The following is a 22810-nucleotide window of genomic DNA, read 5'->3' on the forward strand; positions in this document are numbered from 1 at the left end:
TTACAAGATACACTAACAAAGTTGTTCAAACTAAAAACAAGTGATCCTAAACAGCAATTCAAATCCACATGAAAAAAACAAATCCACATGAAAAAAACCAGTAATTATGTAACTATAAAATATCACATAAATGCATATTTCTTCTCTTGTCTTCCCTTTACTGATTTTAAAAGCAATTCTATAAAACAATATGTGTATAATTGCATTGCTGGGCCTATAACATAGATTTTTTAAAAAAATCAGTATCCAACTATAGCTGTCTACAGGAGATTCACTTTAGATTCAAAGATACAAGTAGCAGTAAAATAAAGAAAAAGCATAAAAAAATTCTATGCAAACAGTAAAGAGCTAGCATGACTACATAAATATCAGGCAAAATAGACTTTAAGACAAAAATCATTATAAAGACCAAGAAGGCTGTTACATAATAATAAAAAGGTCAATCAAAAAGATATAACAATTGGGCCGGGCACAGTGGTTCATGCCTGTAATCCCAATGCTTTGGGAGGCCGAGGTAGGGAGGGTCGCTTGAGGCCAGGAGTTTGAGATCAGCCTGAGCAACATAGAGAGCATCGCTACAAAAATAAAAATAAAAAATTAGCTGAGCATGGTGGCATGAGCCTGTAGTCCTAGCACTTGAGCCCAAGAGTTTGAAGTTACAGTGAGCTATGATCATGACACTGTACTCCAGCCTGGGCAATGGAGTGAAACCCTGTCTCTTAAAAGAAAAAAAAGAAACGTAACAATTATGAACATATAAACATATGCTCCTGGGAACACAGCTTCACAATATATGAAGCAAAAACTGACAGAATAGAAGGGAGAATAGAAAGTTTAACAATAATAGTTAGAAACTTCAAGCCCCTACCTTTAATATGGATTAGACCGACTAGACAAAAGGAACCATATGCTTAACAAAACCAATAAAAAGATTTACTTACTGAAGCTACCATCCTATTTAACTTACAATAAATAAACAATAATTTACATTAATTTATAATCTGCTTAATTTAACTGGCCCACCTATGAACAGTATATTTGGACAACCTTATTCATTAAATATCCTACCTTTTCTTTCCAAAATAAATAAATAAATAAGAGAAGTTGCCAAGAGAATACTTAAAGATTATCTCTATCACCAAGAGCCTTCAGATAAGCCAGTAAAATTTCAGAAGTTATTAATACTAATAACATATAACAACCAGACAACAGATCCTATTTAAAGCCTTTTATGTTTAAGAACCTAGTTTTTGCAGGTCCCTGGTTCTACTTTCTTCTGGAGCAAAAAGGTATAGAAAAGGCTTTCCTGTTTTGAAGCTAGTAAGGAGTTCAAAAACATTCACACATTTTTCACCCACCTCCTATGTTCCTCACAAAAGGTAAATTATATCATAGAGGCGAATAGGTAGAATAGAAAGAAATGAGAAAGAAAACATTTAAGGAAACCCTCCAACAAAAAGTCACCAAAAACTAATCACAGGGATTACTAATGTCAAATATTCTCAATTAAAATTTTACAACGTGTATAACTGAAAAATAATATTAATTCAGCCCATTTCAAAATGTTTAATGTTACTGAGCTTTAAAATATATAACTGATTAATAGTTAATTGCCAACTTTTATATTTGTAACCCTATTAAGGTCATTTTTATCTTATATAATCATTTGGACCATAAGCAACAACTTACCCTACTTTTTTCACTATTAAAAAACATTATCTTTTTAACAACAGAAAAACTCATAAACCATCATAATTAAAGAATTCAATGACAGTTTTCGATATTTGAAAAGTGTGCTAGGGCCGGGCATGGTGGCTCATTCCTATAATACCCGCACTTTGGGAGGCCTAGGCAAGAGGATTACCTGAGCCCAAGAGCTCAAGGCTGCAGTAAGCTATGATCATGCCACTGCACTCCAGCCTGGGTGACAGAGCAAGACTCTGTCTCAAAAAAAAACTTTGTTTACTAGGCCTATACGAAAAAGGAAAAAAAGGCAGGGGGAACTACGCTAGCAAAAACAATCCTTTCAAGAAGTGAAATTTCAATAAAAGATTGAATAAAAAAGGATACGGATATACAAAAAAGGGCGTTTCCATTTGTCTTTGTGTATTAAATAAAATATACATTATATATTAAATAAGATATGCATGATCATATTTGAAAAAATTAATAAATGCAGTATATGGCATATATGTGAATTATCTCTTGATCCCAGAACAATGTACATAATAATAAATAATTGGGCTCCAAAATACTGTGGCCATTAAGAATGGGAATAAAATGATCCACATGATAGTCAAATTCAACTGTTTCTCTAGCAAAAGAAGTATATACAGCTGTCCTTCCTTGTGGTCAGTATATGGAAAAAGCAGAGGGGAAGGGAGGAGAGAGGCATCCCACAAACAAGAAAATGGGAACTCAACCCTCAGTGCAGCTGTTCAACCACAGGCCTCTCATTCCATCTCTCTCTTTCCCTAAGTCCTTATATCTTTCTCATGTGTGTCATTTTGCTTCCAAGTCAGCTAAAACTGGAAGGCACAGGAAGGTAATCTGCATCTGTAGGCAGCCCACACCAGGAACAGACTACGGGATTCCTTAAAGTCAAGACCTTGCGAGTTCTATGCTTCAATGACTTAAGGGTAATTTGGGAAATTAGACTGGAGTGACTTTTATTGGACTAATTAAGTGATTCTAAACTACACTTTGTGGAGGTCCTTTTAGGGAGTCCTTGTAGAAAGGAAGGGGGAAATGGCAATAGAATCAGTTTCATTTTATCTGCTTTAAAAAATGAGCTTCTTATAAGAATTTGGGACTTCTGAAGCTTTTTAACAAGGTTTGGAAATTACCAAATTAAGCCATTTTGCAAGTCCCAACTCCCAGGTAAAGTCTATGAGCTAGATTACCATCAACAACTTTTCTAGTAAAGAAGGCATTAAATGGTCCTATATAAAGACAATTTGCTTCTTGATGTGGTTATGATCTGAGAGAAAAGATACCGTTTTGCTTTGCCAATCTATTTAATCCACAGACACACACAATAAGTAGTGACACAACTAGGAGGCCTATAAGTAAAACATTTCCTTTGTTAAATCATATGATTAAAGGTCATCTGTATAAAAAATATCTTTATATAAATACCCTGAGCATTTCTGGGTGACCTTGGTGTGCAAAATATATTTACCTGAACCATTGCCACTGACCATTTACTGTTTTTCTGAAGGCGGAAAGGGATGCTTCAGGTACATCTGCCTCTCTGTTCCATTTTTGCTGGGATTTCACTGTATATGCTTAATGCTGCAAATGGCCAGATTTTCTTTTGTCTCTGTCTCAGTTAAATTTTCAACGCTCTTATCTACCAGCGTAAGTCTGGTTTCCTTAGTTACTCAGGTTTTAATGTCATCACATTCCACTTTCCAGAAAAATCAGACCATTAAATAGCTGTCTTCTGGCCCACGTGAAGATACTTTCCAAACCCTCAAGTCGCCAGAGGAAGAGAACTTTAACAAGTAAAGCATTACTGAACTAGAAGGAACCTAGATAGGTCAAGCCTCTGCCCTCAAGCAAGAACATGCAGAAATCACATTGCACCAGTGTGTCCTACGGCTAGGTTCTGGGGTTATGTTTACTCTTCACCTGAGTTAACCATTATTTTTTCCTTTATAAGCACAAATTTCCAATTTCTTAATCATTGTCATGGTCTGTTTTAAATTTCCTAAATTCCCCACCAGCTTTTTTAATGGTTATAATCAAAATGAATGTAGCACACTAAGGACTTGACCAGTGTCTCCTCCTATCACTGTGTTTTTTTGTTTGTTTTTTGTTTTTTTTAAGACAGAGTCTCACTCTGTCGCCCGGCTGGAGTGCAATGGCGCAATCTTGGCTCACTGCAACCTCTGCCTCCTGGGTTCAAGCGATTCTCATGTCTCAGCCTCCTGAGTAGCTGGGATTACAGGCGCGCGCCACCACGCCCAGCTAATATTTGTATTTTTAGCAGAGGTGGGGTTTCACCATGTTGGCCAGGCTGGTCTCAAACTCCTGATCTCAAGTAATCCATCTGCCTTGGCCTCCCAAAGTGCTAGGATTACAAGTGTGAGCCACTGGGCCTGGCCAAATGTTTTAAATAAAATGAAAATAAAAACAGTCACCTTGATAGTTCCTTCCCAGGATAAACTTATTTCTTTAAGTACAACTCTAAGTGGCACTTATTGTTACATTTGTCTGTCCTGCAATATGTCCACAGAGAGCTACTTTTGCTCCTTGCACCACTAACTTGCCAACATTCATTTAACAGTGTTTCCTGAGTAGTTACTGAGTTCCAGCACTGGATCAGGCATTGGGAATACAAAGACCAATAAGCCAAGGGCGCAGGCCTCAAGAACTCACAGTGCTGTGGGAAACACGGAGAAGTAAACATATATAGTGTGATATCAGCTACTATAAAACATTCACAAGATGTTACGGAAGCACAGAAAAAACATCACCAATGGGGGAGAAGGGGGAATGGGGGACATCTTCAGGACCAGGCTTGTGAGCCAGTGGGAAGCAGGAGGATGACATCACAGGCTGAGGGAAGAGTATGTACGAGGACCCATGAGCGAGAAACAGTTCTGCTCTAGATGTAGACTCACGGCCTGAGATGAGCCTACTGAAGGAACGGCTGCTATCTTCCGCCTGCTGACTCTTCCCAGCCTCAAGAACAGAGGGAACTCACATTATCCCCTGCCTTGGTATTAGCAAAGAACGTGCTTCTAACCAAGAGATAACAGCTGTTCAAAACAAAACCCGGGGAGATCACCAATGGGAAATTTTGAAAAAAGAAAAACACATTTAGCTGGGCACGGTGGCTCACGCCTGCAATCCCAGCACTCTGGGAGGCCAACACGGGCGGATCACCTGAGGTCAGGAATTTGAGACCAGCCTGGCCAACATGGCAAAACCCCATCTCTACTAAAAATATGAAAAATTAGCCAGGCGTGGTGGCATGCACCTGTAACCCCAGCTACTTGGGAGGCTGAGGCAGGAGGATTGATTGAACCCAGGAGGCAGAGATTACAGTGAGCCAAGATCGTGCCATTGCACTCCAGCTTAAGCAACAAGAGCGAAACTCCATCTCATTAAAAAAAAAAAAAAAAAAAAAAACACACGTTTGAGGATTCTGGGAAGATGGCAGCAGCAGCAGTATGGTTTTCCCAGGTCCCCTGATAAAAAATACAAAGAGCAACTAGGGTAACAAAATCAAAAATCCATGGGAAACAGCCACAAAAGCCTAGGTGACAAAGTATCTCCACAAAGTCCCAAATATGAACAGGTACAAATCACCAATAGTCACAAGACCTGCAAGGTAGGTACCAGTGTCTGTGAGAGGAAGCAGAGATGGGATCAATGCAGCATCTGACAGACCTGGGCATCCCAAAACAAACAACAGGCACTCAAACTGGAAAGTTCAGCGGGCCCATCTGGGAACAGCGGCTAAATATGTTGGGTCTACTCCAACAGCTGGTGAGTTCAAGGAATTTGCAGCTAAGGCTGAAGGAGCTGAGAATGTGGCCCCTTGACCTCTCAAAACTAACTGGCCAAAAGCTCTTTTGCCAGACAAAACTCCACTCTGAAGAAAAACTCCTGGGGGCAGAATTCAAATTGAGCAGAAGAGGAATAAGAAAAGATAAAGGGAAAGGAAGGGTCAGATACAGGGGGTGAGGGGTGCCGGATTTGAGAAGCAGGGACCATCTTTTTAATCACTTCAAGACAACAGAAGACTTCTGGTACTCTAGAGTCCTGAAGCCTGAAAAGCTGTCCTTAACAGTGTGTCTCCCTTCTAAAAGCTGGGAAAACTGGCTTTCCATGAAGATGAGCAACAACAAAGGATCACAGTCAAATCCCATTCAAAGCTGTTATCATAAGGAAAAAGATAACAAAGGAGCACTTTTTAAAAAATTCCACAAAATAGGCCGGGCGCAGTGGCTCATGCCTGTAATCCCAGCACTTTCGGAGGCCAAGGCAGGCGGGTCACGAGGTCAGGAGATCGAGACCATCTTGGCTAACACAGTGAAACCCCACCTCTACTAAAAATACAAAAAATTAGCCAGGTGTGGTGGCAGGCACCTGTAGTCCAGCTACTCGGGAGGCTGAGGCAGGAGAATAGCGTGAACCCGGGAAGCGGAGCTTGCAGTGAGCCGAGATCGCACCACTGCACTCCAGCCTGGGCGACAGAGCGAGACTCCATCTCAAAAAATAAAAAAAAATAAAAAAATTCCACAAAATATCCAAAAATGTTTTATTATAATACAATCTCACTGTTTTAGGATAATTTGGGAAATTAAACTAACTAAAAATTCCACCCTCGGTCTTTAGGAGCTAAGAATAAAAAAGTAACAGTTGTCAACTCTCAGTCTTGCTCAGAAACAGCAACACATGAGGGAAAAAAAAGTGGGTAGAGAGACTCTAACAGACAAAAAGGTAAACCAACCCACAAAGCTAATGTTCAATGACACGTCTCACAGGGATCTTCACTCCATCCCTTTCCTTCTCCAAGTCCTTATATCTTTCTCATAGGTGTTATTTTATTTCAGAGATAAAATGATAAAAATGAGAGGCATGAAAGAGTAATTACCATTCGTTAGCAGAATCAACAATTGGAGACAGTACATTCCTGGCTCCTTAGATGCACTCTAACTTTCCTGCAAATAATACACCCTCAGATCTGAACAGTAACCATTACGTGACATAAAACTGGAAAGCGGCTGGGCGCGGTGGCTCATGCCTGTAATCCCAGCACTTTGGGAGGCCAAGGTGGGCGGATCGCCTGAGGTCAGGAGTTCGAGACCAGCCTGACCAACATGGAGAAACCCCGTCTCTACTAAAAATACAAAATTAGCTGGGTGTGGTGGTGCACACCTGTAATTCCAGCTACTCGGTTACAGTGAGCCAAGATCGTGCCATTGCACTCCAGCCTGGGCAACAAGAGCAAAACTCCGTCTCAAAAAAACAAAAACAAAAACAAAACCGGAAAGCAACTTATCTCTCCTAGGTTCTGCATTAGAATGAAGCGCACAGTACTATCAGATCAACAAAACAACAGACTTTAAAAAATCTTATTATGTAGTAAACTTACAATACTAATAGACACTGAGTTGGGCTCGCATGGGTACTGACCTCTCCATCTCACCTGGTCAATTATCTGCTTCCTGGTACTTGATTCTCTGCATGTGGCCACATGACTCTTTTTTCTTACAAATTTCCCCCTTTCCCTTCATACCACACTTCAGTCAAAAGTATCTCAGCAATATTTATCTCCTGGGCTACAAAATGTAAACTGAATCTTTAAAAAATATTACCAACAGGAGTTTTTGATCCAGTCAACAAACTTTTCTCCACTAACTAAACCCAAGTGTCTCTGCCTGCTTGTATGCTATGGAGTATGTAATCAGAAACAAATTAAATACTCAGAGAATTCCCTTCTCTGGTGAGTGGTCCATTTTAAACCAGCGTAACCGTTTGGTCAAAAGCAAAATGTTTGTTTCTTCTTCACATTCAGAGTTCTAGACCATTACCTTCTAAATAACTCAGGTTCACCAAAATATCACTGCCAACACCCACGTGTGGTGGCGCACGCCTGTAATTGCAGCACTTTGGGAGGCCAAGGTGGGTGGATTACTAGAGCCCAGGAATTCAAGATCAGCCCGGACAACATGGCAAAACCCCATCTCTACAATAAAAGTACCAAAAATTAGCCAGGCATGGTGGCACATCCCTGTAGTCCAAGCTACTCAGGAGGCTGAGATGGGAGGATCACCTCAGCCTGGGGAGGTCAAGGCTGTAATGAGCTGTGATTATGCCACTGCATTCCTGGATGACAGAATGAGACTCTGTCTCAAGGGGAAAAAAAAAGGTATCATTTGACAAAGCTTCTCACCTACAATGAACCCAACCACCCATCTCAAATCCACCCACTCTGTTCACCTATTAACAATTCATCCAAAAGCCTAGAACTGAGCTCTCATACAAAATGAAACAAAGCAAAGCAAACACCACCACCCCATTTTAAACAGCATGGAGATCTCATCCCTGTTCCATAAAGTTAAGCAGATTCCCCAAAGAATGACATTTCAAAAGAGAAAATATCAATCACCTAAGATTTTTCAGGTAATGTCCCTATCCCCACATAACTATCCATTCTCGTAAGATGCCAATTAACCAAGATAAGTGATTTCAGTATGATTTTTTTGTTTTGTTTTGTTTTGTTTGAGACAGGGTCTTGCTATGTCATCCAGGCTGGAGTGCAGTAGTGTGATCAGCTTATTGCAACCTCCATCTCCCAGTTCAAGCAATTCTCCTGCCTGAGTCTCTCAAGTAGCTGAGACTACAGGTGCATGCCACCACACCCAGCTAATTTTTTTATTTTTAGTAGAGACAGGGTTTCACCATGTTGGCCAGGCAGGTCTCGAACTCCTGACCTCAAGTGATCCACCCACCTCAGCCTCCCAAAGTGCTGGGATTACAGGATTGAGCCACTGAGCCTGGCCAGTAAGCCTAAGGTTCTAAAATTATTAAAAACTCCATTGTCTAGCAACTAAGTAACGCACCACATACCATTTTCGTCAACAATGGACCATATTTACAACAGTGGTCCCATAAGGTTATAATGGAGCTGAAAATAATGTCATAGTGCACAGCATTATTCACAGGTCTGTGGCGATACTGATGTAAACAAACCTACTACATTACCAGTCATATAAAAGTCCAGCACATACAATTATGTACACTACATAATACTGACAATGATACTAAATGGTTTATGTATTTACTATATTATACTTTTTACCATTATTTTAGAGTACAGTCATTCTACTTACTTTTTTAAAAAGCTAACTGTAAGCCTCAAGCAGGTCCTTCAGGAGATATTCCAAAAGAAGGCATTGTTACATAGGAGATGACAGCTCCATGCATTTTGCTGCCCCTAAAGACCTTCCAGTGGTACAAGATGTGGAGGTGGAAGACAGTGATATTGTGTCTGGAATTTATTCCTTCTTGTGGGTTCTCCGTCTCACTAACTTCAAGAATGAAGCCGCAGACCATCACGGTGTGTTACAGTTCTTAAAGATGGTGTGTCCACAGTTTGTTCCTTCAGATGTTCAGATGTGTCAAGTTTCTTCCTTCCGGTGGGTTCGTGGTCTCCCTGACTTCAGAAGTGAAGCCACATACCTTCACAGTGAGTGTTACAGTTTTTAAAGGTAGTGCGTCCAGAGTTGTTTGTTTCTCCCGGTGGGTTCGTGGTCTCGCTGACTTCAGGAATGAAGCCGCAGACCCTCGTGGTGAGTGTTACAGCTCATAAAGGTAGTGCAGACCCAAAAAGTGTGCAGCAGCAAGACTTACTGTGAAGAGTGAAAGTACAAAGCTACCACAGAATGGAAGGGGACCCAAGTGGGTTGCTGCCGCTGGCTGGGGTGACCAGCTTTTATTCCCTTATTTGGCCCTGCCCACATCCTACTGATTGGTCCATTTTACAGAGTGCTAATTGGTCCATTTACAGAGTGCTGATTGGTGCATTTACAATCATTTAGCTAGACACAGACCACTGATTGGTGCATTTTTACAGAGTGCTGATCGGTGCATTTATAATCCTTTAGCTAAACACAGAGTGCTGATTGGTGCATTTTTACAGAGTGCTGATTGGTGTTTTTTACAATCCTTCAGCTAGACACAGAGTGCTGATTGGTGTGTTTTTATAGAGTGCTCATTGGTGCATCTACAATCTAACTAGACACAGAGAGCTGATTGGTGTGTTTTTTACAGAGTGCTGATTGGTGCATTTTCAGTCCTTTAGCTAGACACAGAGTGCTGATTGGTGCATTTACAATCCTCTAGCTAGACAGAAAAGTTCTCCAAGTCCCCACTCAACCCAGTAAGTCCAGCTGGCTTCACCTCTCACTATTGATGATCCTGACCCTGTGTAGGCCTAGGCTAATGGATGTAATTGTTTGTGTCTTCATTTTTAAGAAAAATCTTTCAAAAGTAGAAAAGTATTTTTAAAATAGAAAACAAAAGCTTATAAAGATATATTTTTGTACAGCTGTACAATGTGTTTGTTTTAAGCTAAGTGGTATTACAAGAGTAAAAAAGGTAAAAATATTTAAAAGTTTATAAAGTAAGAAAATTACAGTAAACTAGGGCTAATTATTAAAAAAAGCATAAGTTTAGTGTAGCCTAAGTGTACAGTGTTTATAAAGTCTATAGTAGTGTACAGTAATGTCCTAGGCCTTCCTATTCACTCACCACTCACTCACTGACTCACTCAGAGCAACTTTCAGTCCTGCAAGCTCCATTCATGGAAAGCACCCCATACAGGTTTACCATTTCTCATCCTATACACAGTAATTTTACTGTACCTTTTTTATGTTTAGACACACAAATACTTACCATTGTATTATAACTGTCTACAGTATCCAGTACCGTAACATGCTGTACAGGTTTGTAGCCTAGGAGCAATATGTTATACCATACCGCCTGGGTGTACAGTAGGCTACACCATCTAGGTTTATGTAAGTACCCTCTATGGTATTGCACAAGGACAAATCACCTAATGACATGTTTCTCAGATATATCCCCATTAAGCAATACATGACTATTTATTGTAGCAAAACTTAGAAAAATAGAATTGCAAAGTCTTAAGCAGTTCTTTTGTATGCAATTACATTTTAATGCATACAACAAGTTCAAAAGAGTCTTGATTTTTTAAACACCTTTTCCATGCCTCAAAATAGAGGTTTTAGGCTGGGCGCAGTGGTTCACACCTGTAATCCCAGCACTTTGGGAGGCCAAGGTGGGTGGATCACGAGGTCAGGAGATCGAGACCATCCTGGCTAACACGGTGAAACCCCATCTCTACTAAAAATACAAAAAATTAGCCAGGCGTGGTGGTGGGTGCCTGTAGTCCCAGCTACTCGGGAGGCTGAGGCAGGAGAATGGCGTGAACCAGGGAGGCGGAGCTTGCAGTGAGCCGAGATCATGCCACTGCACTCTAGCCTGGGTGACCAAGCGAGACTCCGTCTCAAAAAAAAGAAAAAAAAAATAGAGGTTTTAAAAGGTTAGTGTTCTTTTCTGCTTTTAGAACTTTCTTACTGATGCCTTTACAAGTTGGTTGCACAATATAAATCCAAGGAGGCAAATTAGAAATTTGGTTGAAACAATACTATTTCTCTTAAAGCATGTAGATCATCTGGTTTAAGCCTCTAAGCACCTATCCTTGTTAACTAAAGGGTTAATGCCATCACCTGGCAGAACATCCCCTCTTCTCACACCACCTCACAACTCTGAAATGGATTTCAATTCTCACTGCACTTTCATTAGTACTTGCTCTGACTTACAGATGGGCAGCTGTAACTTCATAAAGCTATGTATGCCTTCATAAAAGCTCCTCATATCACATCATTCAAGCCCCTTGACTGAATTACGACCTTACTCTCCTTGTCATGAAAAGCTGTAAACGAAATTAGGCCAAATTTCATAAGACACAAGATATAATCTCCACATAACTTTTTACTTGTTTTTATAAGAAAAGGGCCAAACTCCAGCCCTAACCAGTAAAAGCTGTTTGATTTGCCATTTTGTATTAAAAAAACAAATGGACCTACCAAAATTCTCTTCCTTTTAAGCACCTACCTTATATGGAGACAGTCTATATGCACACACTGACCAAATGGTGAGGAATCACTGGGCCATTCATCTGAAAAGTCTTTTTCTGCATATACACTTTACCTGACAGAAAATGATTTCATGTATGCTTCTCTAGCTTTCCAGCATCTGAAGCTCCTCTTTTGAATTTATTCTCCTTTTCAGTTCTTCCCCGATGAAGAGTCTATAAAATGCCTATCTTTTCTCATTTGTGGCCTGGGTGAATTTTTCTATGAAAAAATTGCATCTTTTTCTTTTTCTTTTTTTGGAGATGGAGTTTTGCTCTGCCGCCTCCCAAGTAGCTTAGGCTACAGGCACATACCACCACACTCAGCTAAAAAATATTTTCTGTATCTTTTTTTTTTTTTGAGACGGAGTTTCACTCTTGTTGCCCAGACTGGAGTACAATGGCGCCATCTTGGCTCACCACAACCTCTGCCTCCCGGGTTCAAGTGATTCTCCTGCCTCAGCCTCCTGAGTAGCTGGGATTTCAGGCACGCACCACCATGCCCAGCTAATTTTGTATTTTTAGTATATACGGGGTTTCTCCGTGTTGGTCAGGCTGGTCTGGAACTCCCGACCTCAGGTGAGCCACCGCGCCTGGCTTATTTTCTGTATCTTTAAGAGCACTTACACATGGCCGTGTAAGGTGGCTCATGCCTGTAATCCTAGCACTTTGGGAGGCCAAGGTGGGCAGATCATTTGAGGTCAGGAGTTCGAGACCAGCCTGGCTAAAATGGTGAAACCCCATCTCTACTAAAAATACAAAAATTAACTGGACATGGTGGCAGGTGCCTGCAATCCCAGCTACTGGGGAGGCTGAGGCAGGAGACTCACTTGAACCCAGGAGGTGGAGGTTGCAGTGAGCCGAGGTTGTGCCACTGCACTCCAGCCTGGGTGGACAGCGCAAAACTCCATCTCAAAAATAAAAATAAAATAAAATAAAATAAGAGCACTTCCACATGACAACATTAACATGAAAAAGAAGTGAGCACCCATAGCACTTGTGCAAGCAGCATTCTTAAAGTCCATAGAAAGCAAATGACAACTACTGCAAAATTTGTACTTAGAGAATTCAAGTGCAAATATTTTGTAGATGGAATAAGACGGCATTGTTTGCAATAAAGACAAGTACATGCATTATATTTAAAACCTACTCCTGCCACACAATGCATGACATTTGAAAGCTGTTTGGCTGGCATGCCCTTCTTTTCTAGCTGAACTGCTTTCTATTGCTCCTCAGCCATCAAATGAATGGCATCATGGCCACATGTTAGCAAAAATTCCTTCTTTCCAATCCCGACAATTTTAACCAGAATGGAGAAATAAGAAAACATTTTTCAGAGGCAGAACGATTCACAAGACAATTTTCCCCATGACAAGACAGAATACTACTATAATCTGCATCTCCCTTCTGCAGCTCTTTTCAATTGTGACCTTTAGGAAGCTCTCCCAACATTAGGGAGGAAAAAATATTTAATTAAAAGAAAGGGCAGCAAAGGCGCCTACAGAAGGGAGAAAGCTTTTACCTTGTATTAGAGAAAGGTGGATTTTCTCAAAGCTCCCCATCCATCAGAACAAAATGCAAATCCCAGGATCAGGATTATGCAGCAGGAAGAGTACACAAACTTTGAGGCTGGGCCACAGCCTGACATGCAAGCCTGAACATCTGCATGCTGGTAAAATTCCCTTGGAGTTAGAATACTAACATTATGGGTGCCTTACACCTTTTGCATAAGTATGAGGTTATCTCTCTGCTTCACAGAATTTTAAAGACTCCAAGGATTCTGCCCACTGTGATTAAAAAAGGAAGGCATTCCCCCAACACACACACACTCTCCAGCTTACATTTTCCTGACCTTCTGGCCGGAAGGATGAGATTTCTCTTGGATTTTTGCTACCTCTGTACCACCACTGCAGCTCTGCTGAAAGCTTGCCTTTGGCTCAAAGCCAGATAGAAAAGAACAATGAGGCCGGGCGCGGTGGCTCACGCCTGTAATCCCAGCACTTTGGGAGGCCGAGGCGGGCGGATCACAAGGTCAGGAGTTCAAGACTAGCCTGGCCAACATGGTGAAACCCCCGTCTCTACTAAAAACACAAAAATTAGCCTGGCGTGGTGGTGTGCGCCTGTAGTCCCAGCTACTCAGGAGGCTGAGGCAGAACTGCTTGAACCCAGGCGGAGGCTGCAGTGAACTGAGATCGCGCCACTGCGCTCCAGCCTGGCAACAGAGTGAGACTCGGTCTCAGAAAAAAAAAAAGGAAAAGAACAATGAGAAACTTACCCCTCTCATCCCCCACTCAGGTTGCTACTCCAGGCTTTCACTTCACGATCTGCCAGCTTTTCTTTACTTTTCTGAGTCCTCAGGTAATCTGCCCACTGAGTTTGGTTGCCATCAGCAAAAGAAATAGGCTGTGGTGGGCTAACCTCATCTTGGCCGAGTCCTCCCTAGTAATCTTAGTAACAGTTGTTGCAGCAGCATCTCTCTTGGCCACATCACATAATGATAGCCGATACACACCAGAGCTCAGGCGCAGCCCACCTCTCACCTTCCTCTTGATGATGCTGTCAGGGTAGAGAAAGCCTGGTCATTCATTCTTGCAAAACCTGAGATTCAGTGCACAATTTCTTAACCTCCTCTTAGGTGTCATCATTTATTTCAGACTCTAACAAAAGATGGAAGAAAACAAAAAAACTCTCTGACCTCTGGAACACTGTCCTATTCTTGCCCCTACTCTGTAAGCCTCTGTTGCTTGCCATCCCTTCAATCACGCCAGGCTTAAAAGGCCAGGTGAGCAGTTAAATATTAAAAGTAAACAGCTGCTTATTGTGTGCTGCTAGCAACTAAAAAGACCTAATCTATACACCTTCGGGCTGTGAAGGGCATCAAAGAAAGAAAACATGTGTTAGAAATTCTGACAGATGCCACGTTTTTGGCCAGGGAAATTTAAACTCATTCTGGCTCTTTTTATTGACGGCAAAATAGAGGACTCTATCCAGAGAGGAGCCCAGAGAGTGGATTTGATTTCAGATGCAAGCTAAACCTCTTCTCCCTTCACTGGTTTTAATCATAACAGGAAAAGCATAAAACCTGCTACCAGAAAATAAATGTGAATGTTTCCAGAATATTGCAAGTAATCCCTTGCTTAAACACAAAATCCTTTATTCAATTACACAACAAATACCTACTGAGAGCTGATACTATGCCAGGCCTTAGTCAATGTGCTTGGATTATAGCAGTGAACAAGACCAATTCCATGCACCCATGAAGTTTGCATTCCACCAGAGAAGTCAAACAACAAAAAAGGAATACTTTATAATGCTATTATAAATACATAAGACACCATCACTTCAGGTAGTGATAAATGGTATCAAAATAAAGTAGGTATGAGATGAAGAGTGATGGGCGGCAATCTCTGTGAAGAAACCTCTGAAGGCCGGGCGTGGTGGCTTACACCTATAATCCCAGCATTTTGGGAGGCCAAGGCCAAGACTGCACCACTGCCCTCCAGCCTGGGCAACAGAATGAGACCCTGTCTCAAAAAAAAAAAAAAAAAAAAAAAAAGAAGCACTTTGCTCACAGAATATTCATTAAGGAAAACTATCAAATTAAAACTACAAATTACTATAAATAAAAAGGAAGGCCAGGCACAGTGGCTCACATCTGTAATCCCAGCACTTTGGGAGGCCGAGGCGGGCGGATCATGAGGTCAGGAGTTCGAGACCAGCCTGACCAACATGGTGAAACCCCGTCCCTACTAAAAAAAAAAAAAAAATACAAAAATTAGCCAGGCATGGTGGCACACGCCTGTAATCCCAGCTACTCAGGAGGCTGAGGCAGGAGAATCGCTTGAACCCAAGAGGCAGAGGTTGCAGTGAGCCGAGATCATGCCATTGCACTCCAGCCTGGGCGACAGAGCAAGACTCCGTCTCAAAAAAAAAAAAGGAAAACATAAAAAGAAAGAAAGGTGGCGAGGCCAGTCATGGTGGCTCACACCTGTAATCCTAGCACTTTGGGAGGCCGAGGCAGGTGGATTACCTGAGGTCAGGATTTTGAGACCAGTGTGGCCAAAGTGGTGAAACCCCGTCTCTACTAAAAATACAAAAATTAGCTGGGCATGGTGGTAGGAGCCTGTAATCCAGCTACTTGGGAGGCTGAGGCAGGAGAATCGTTTGAGCCCGGGAGGCAGAGGATGCAATAAGCAGAGATCGCACCACTGCACTCCACCCTGGGCGATGGAGTGAGACTCCATCTCAAAAAAAAGGGTGGCATTTGAGGTGAGCATGTGAAAATGAATAAGATTCTGAAATATGAAGTGTGGGAGGGAAATGTAATTTACTAGAGTTTTGGTTGCAAACTATAGAAACCAACTCTGGCTAATTTAGGTAGAAAAGGAATTTACTAAAAGAATTTCTAGTAGCTTATAAAATCGACAAGAAGTTTAGAGAAATAGGCTGAATAAAAAACGAGCAGGAAGCAGGCAGCTGAGAACCCAGCCACAGGAACAATCAGAGAAGTAAACTAGAGTGGTTAGGATGCCATGGTAACCGCCATAGTGAAGACTCTCTTAAGTGTCCCTTCATCCATACGTCATTGCTCAAGACTCGAAGCCTAATAAAGGACGTTATTGGGTCATCTGGTGAAACCTCTGTAAGGTTAAATAGAATTGTAGCAATGTTAATGTCCTGATTTTGATAATTGTGCAATGGTTATAAAAGATTTCCTTGCTTTTAGGAAATACATATTGAAGTGTTTAGGGGTAAAGGAGCATGATATCCACCGCTTAAAGTTTCAGAAGAAAAAAAAAAATTGTGTGTGTGTGTTTTTGTTTTGGTTTGGTTTTGCATGTGTGTGTGTGTGTTTGTGTGTGTGTGCGCGTGTGTAAAGTGGACGAAGGAGAAAAAGGCACTGGACCTGTCCAAACTCAAGTGATCATCTTGCCCCACAAAGCCTGTGTTTACACTTACCACACACAACACCACATAATCTCACCACCCAGAGATAATCCTTACGGTTTTTATGTGCATTGTCTTGCCTACCTGTCGTCCCTATTTTTATAATCACAATATATTTGTAGAATCATCTTTTCAAATTGGAATATATCTATGTTTCTGATAATACAGAACAGTAAAAAATATGAATAAAGGAAAGACAAAGTTCTACATAATCCCTATATTTTCTCTACTCCAAACACAGATTAACAGTTTGATATTCTTCTACACTTTTCAGAGTTTTAAACGCATACATATACCTTATAATTTCCACATATTGTCATTTTTTAAAAGTCTTATGACATCTTCCCAGTTTTACGAGAAAAGAATCTACATCAAATGTTAACAGTGGTTATTTCTGGATGATGATATTAAAGGGCACTTTTATTCTCTTCTTGGTATTTTTCCTATTATGTGACAGCAAAATAGATGAAGCTTTTAACCTCAGGGTGTAACTTTTAACCTTAGGATATAACTTTTAACCTTTTATATTAAAGGGGAGGAAAGGAAACACGGATTAATTTTGATGACAAGGGGAGATATGTTGAGAAAGGTCATACTTGAGATGAGTTTGGAATTGAAGAAATCATATAAGGAAATCAGGAGGTAATGTGTCAATCACATATAAGCTGACGTCACCCAGGATGTAGTAAAAAATATAAACTATAAATCAGGTACTCAAATTTTCCAAGGAATGATAAAACAGGCCCATGAAAAGATAGACAATCAGAACAAGGATCACTGAGGACAAGAGGAAAAAAAATGATAGACTATCACATTTCACTAAGTAACTAAATCACTAGTTTTTGCCTTCTTAATACACTGATATGGATATGTGATCAATTCCAAATTGACAGTTTCAGAAAAAGTAAGTCTCTAACATTAAATATTAAAAACTTCCCTTGCGGTCTTTTGTTCAGCCTTAAGAGAGTTCTGTGCTTTGGCTGAGCCAAAAACTCTGTTGTTCCAAAGACTAGAACTGTGGCCTACGTATAATAGAATTAAAGAGTGACATGATGTGTTTCGTCCCAAAGGAAGAAGTTTCTAACAATTAGAGATGCCCAAGAGTGGCAATGGCTGCTTCAAAAAATAGAATAGAAGTACTTCCAGAATGATAAAGACCTCTGCAAACCCACTCTACTACAAAAGCAACAAGAACACTGACAAAAATTCTCAACATATACTCTTTCAAAACTCTGCAAAGTAGCCAAAGACTCACAAAAGTCCAAGGAGTGTTTATTTAAAACAGCTAAATCTCAGTATGAACAGTAACTTGCCCCATTCCCATTCCACTCTACTCTGGTCTGCAGTCGCTTTGAAAATGAACAGCCTCGGCTCATACCTGTAATCCTAGCACTTTGGGAGGCTGAGGCAGGCTGATCACCTGAGGTCAGGAGTTCAAAACCAGCCTGGCCAACATGGCGAAACTCTGTCTCTACTAAAAATACAAAAAATAAAAATAAAAAAATAGCCAGGCGTGTTGGTGGGCACCTGTAATCCCAGCTACACAGGAGGCTGAGGCAGGAGAATCGCTTGAACCCAGAAGGCAGAGGTTGCAGTGAGCTGAGATTGCACCACTGCACTCCAGCCTGGATGACAAAGAGAGACTCTGTCTCAAAAAAAAAAAAAAAAAGAAAACGAACAGCCTCACAACTATGGTAACTGTGAAAACCAGCATCCTTGGATCCACTAAAAGGGGCAGAAAAGTTTGCCAAAAGCCCCATTCCCAGGAGGCTGACACCATTTGACCTCCCTGACAGCTCTGTGAAAAACTCCATTCTCAGGCCTTGACTTTATCCACCAGACTCAATTCACTCTGTGCAAACAGTCCTGTTACCAGAGAGTTTGTCAAAAACAATCAGCAACAAGGGTTTAAAATCACAGCTACCTGAGGCAAGAATCAGGTGAGGCTCAAAAAAAAAAAAAAAAAAACTGACAAAAACCTTAAAGGAAAAAACTGAGGAATAAGATGTTCAAGAGGGCATTGTAGAACGTTGACATTACTGGGAATCTGGAAGATATACACATGTCCAAGGCTGTGGTCATGCCCAGAAAAGATCTGAGAAGGCCCTAATATCTCACCTCTGGCTGCCCTTAAGGCTCTGCACAGGCAGGAAGTAAACACTAAGGCAGAGGTGTAAATTTCCTAGCAGAGCACTGAAAGCATAAGCACACCCCACACACAGAGAGACCCCCCCCTCAGAAAAAGCTGGGAGACTTCATGCTTCAAGCCATTTAAAAAATTTTTTAATGAAGAAAGATAATACATATTCAATAAATAATAAGATTCTAAATATTCTATACACATATGTTCATGTGTATGTATGAATGAGTATATAGTTTGCATCTGACCTACACACTGTAACAAGAGAAGGCCAGGTGCAGTGGCTCACACCTGTAGTCCCAGCACTTTGGGAAGCCAAGGCAGGTGGTTCACTTGAGCCCAGGAGTTCGAGACCAGCCTGTGCAACCTGGCAAAATCCTGTCTCTATAAAAATAAAAAAATTAGCCAAGCATGGTGGCACACATCTATTCAGTCCCCATATTCAGAAGGCTGAGGTGGGAAGGATCACTTAAGCCAAGGAGGTCAAGGCTTTGGTGAGCTATGATCATGCCATGGGCACTCCAACATGGGTAACAAAGTGAGATCTTGTCTTAAAACAAACAACAACAACAACAAAAAAGAAGACCCTGAATGAGAGAGGACAGCAAAGTGGCAAAGTGTCTACAAATACAGTAAATATATTGTGTTCATCTAATGTCAGTCCTTACAACAGCTGTGTAAGGTAGATATCCTTAATCACCTTTCACAGGCGAGGAAACTGAGGCTCAGGAAGTTTCAGTAACTTTCCTGAGATTTTACAACTAGCACATGGGAGGTGAGAAGGTAGGATTCTAACCAGTCTGTTAGACTGCAAAACACACCACCATCATCGGCCACCACATTGTACCTTCACCTGAAAGAAAGAGGAAAAACACACAGATGCCAAAAAAAAAAAAAAAAAAAAAAAATTGGGAGAGAAAGTAAGGCAAAAAGCAGAACACTTACTTGGTTTTGAGAGGTTATATCTTAGTTATTCATTTGTCTATAAATTTATTTACTACCTTGAAATAACAATTACTATTTGTCCACAACTCTTCACCTCTAATCCTCAAGTTTTCAGAGATTCCCCTCTGCAGAGGTTCATGCTACCCACCAGAGTAGACATTCATTCTCAGGCTTCCACAGCACCTTCCCCTCTCCATCCAGGGACAGAAAACAGCTGAGGCTCAAACCTGAACCCTCCATCACCCCCACCACCACCACTGCCAACTCTAAAAAACCCTCTACTTTAAGTTTACTTCCATATTGTAAAAATGAAAAACAATTCAACATGTATGTTTAATTTTTCTTTCCAAGGTATGTAAAATACGTGCTCATAAAATAACACCTGGCCACATCTTAATTCAATAATTCCCTTGGCTGACTACTAGAATAAGAGGGGGAAAAAAAGTTTTAGGAACTGGGCAAGGTGGCTCATGCGTGTAATCCCAGCACTTTGGTAAGCCGAGGCAAGGGGATCACTTGAGTCCAGGAGTTCAAGACCAGCCTGGGCAACATAGGTAGACCCTGTTTCTACAAAAAAAAAAAAAAAAAAATTGAAAAGGAAATGGTTTTAAAACTTTAGGAGTTGTTTACATATTCATAGTACTACTGACTTTAAAAAGAAAAGAAGCAGCAAAACAAAACACAACACTTGGGAATGGAGTGAAGGACACTAAGGGAAAACAGGAAGCCAAGCTTTGTCTTCAGAATAATACTCATTTTTTCATCAAGGTTTGCTCCCAGAAAAATCATAACTTCCTTGGAAGGATTTGAAGTGTAATGTATCTGTAACAGGGATTAAGACTTCTTCAATAATATAAGACTAATCTTCAATTAGCCCAAATATTGAACAGAGACACTCTATTTTATTATCAGCCTTGTAGTAAAAGGAAAAAATGATGTTGAAACATTCTAGTCCTCAATATCATGAATCCAGCTCACTAGAATGTGAACTCTAGATTCACAATAGAACTATAAATTCCAAGCCGAGCATGGTGACTCACACTTGTAATCCCAGCACTTTGGGAGGCCGAGGCAGGCGGATCACTTGAGGTCAGGAGTTCGAGCCCAGCCTGGCCAACATGGTGCGACCCCATCTCTACTAAAAATACAAAAATTAGCCAGGCATGGTGGCACATGTCTGTAATCCCAGCTACTCGGGAAGCTGAGGCAGGAGAATCTCTTGAACCCAGGAGGCAGAGGTTGCAGGGAGCTGAGATCACACCACTGCATTCCAGCCTGGGTGACAGAGTGAGTGAGACTTCATCTCAAAAAAAGAACTATGAATTCCAAATCCACTATGTAAATAAAATTCACATTGCATGAAACTTTTTGAGAATACTAGGTTTTGGGGGATTTTTTGTTTTGTTTTGTTTGAGACGGAGTCTCGCTCTGTCGCCCAGGCTGGAGTGCAGTGGCGCGATCTCGCTTCACTGCAAACTCCACCTCCCGGGTTCACGCCATTCTCCTGCCTCAGCCTCTCAAGTAGCTGGGACTACAGGTGTCTGCCACCTGCCCGGCTAATTTTTTTGTATTTTTAGTAGAGACAGGGTTTCATTGTGTTAGGCTGACCTTGTGATCTGCCTGCCTCAGCCTCCCAAAATGCTGGGATTACAGGTGTGAGCCACCACGCCCAGCCTGGTTTGGGGGGTTTTGTTGAGACAGAGTCTCAGTCTGTCATCCAGGCTGGAGTGATCATAGCTCACTGCAACCTCCAACTCCTGGGTTAAAAATCTTCCTGCCTCGGCCTCCTGAGTAGGTGGGAATACAGGCGTGCACCACCGTGCCTGGCTAAATTTTTTGTTGTTGTTGTTGACAGGGATCTTGCTTTGTTGCCCAGGCTGGTCTTGAACTCCTGGCCTTAAGCAGTCCTTCCACCTCACCCTCCCAAAGTGCTGGGATTACAGGTATGAGCCACTACACCTGGCCTAAATATTTTTTAATTTTCCCCAAATGTAACTGTGAATGGTCCTTTCAAGTCAGAAATTACAGAAATCCAAAATAGATGACTATGTTTGTTTCACAGAATATACATCTATTAACAAACTCTCGGTGTCAGTAACTTGACACAGTTAAATACAAAAATAGAGGAATCACAACACTGATAATGATAAGCCAAAAGAATACATATGAGTTTTTTTGTAACAGCCTATTATCCCAATTATGCTTTGCTTAGGTTTTTTTTTTTTTTTTTTTTTTTTTTTGAGACAGTTTCGCTCTTGATGCCCAGGCTGGAATGCAATGGCGCGATCTCAGCTCACTGCAACCTCCGCCTCCTGGGTTCAAGCGATTCTCCTGTCTCAGCCTCCCGAGTAGCTGGGATTACAGGCACATGCCACCATGCCCGGCTAATTTTTATATTTCTAATAGCGACAGGGTTTCATCATATTGGTCAGGCTGGACTCGAACTCCTGACCTCAGGTGATCTGCCTGCCTCGGCCTCCCAAAGTGCTGGGATTACGGGCATGAGCCACCATGCCCAGCCTGCTTAGGTCAATATTAAAATGTTTGCTATCCCTCAATGTAAGTTTGACTTGGTACTAAAGAAATACGGATCAGACAGATTCATATCAGTCCTTAATGGCAAGAGGACTCAAAGGCAGAATTAAGTTTTTACAACAGGGAATGCATTCCATTAATCTCCTATATATTTTTTTGATTGTTGTGCTGTTTGCACACACACCAATGATGTGATATGGGCGGTAGGAAACAGCATCCTTGGCAGTGTTGTTCTTCACAGGAATTGCCTTTTAAGCAATTTAAGGCTTACAAAATCAGGTTGGTCAGATTATAACAACAGCATCCTAGCAGCATCAAGATAAAACACACACATCAGTTTGTATTTCTTTTCAGCATCCTTTGACAAAACCCACTCAAAAGTGAAATATTCTCCATAACCATTATCCATGCACTGCCCCATGACACCTTTGTAGAAAATTTTCAGACTAACAAAGCTGTTAATTATTTCCATCCAAGAGAAAAAGTATTAAAGTACTTATTTCTGGCACCTCAACACACACATACGCGCGCACACGCACGCACACACACACACAGGGCTTCTAACA

The 22810-nt window shown here is 41.2% G+C and overlaps 2 protein-coding genes across 5 annotated transcripts in view; one reads left to right on the forward strand and one right to left on the reverse strand.

Annotated features, from left to right (window-relative positions):
* AVEN (apoptosis and caspase activation inhibitor) overlaps positions 1-22810 on the reverse strand; it is a 208783-nt gene that overhangs the window by 138079 nt on the left and 47894 nt on the right. The gene's annotated exons all lie outside the window — the stretch shown is intronic.
* Positions 1-22810, forward strand: part of CHRM5 (cholinergic receptor muscarinic 5) — a 104806-nt gene that overhangs the window by 45794 nt on the left and 36202 nt on the right. For 2 of the 4 annotated variants that reach the window (XM_057299829.2, XM_055098144.2), the window contains exon 1: positions 8901-9208. The exons of the other annotated variants lie outside the window; for them this stretch is intronic. The gene's annotated coding sequence lies outside the window, so the exon portion shown is untranslated. Of the gene's footprint in view, positions 1-8900; positions 9209-22810 lie in introns of those variants that run through there. 4 annotated transcript variants of the gene reach the window in all.

The sequence above is a fragment of the Pan paniscus genome, chromosome 16 (assembly GCF_029289425.2).
Source record: "Pan paniscus chromosome 16, NHGRI_mPanPan1-v2.0_pri, whole genome shotgun sequence".
NCBI classification, from domain to species: Eukaryota; Metazoa; Chordata; class Mammalia; order Primates; family Hominidae; genus Pan; species Pan paniscus.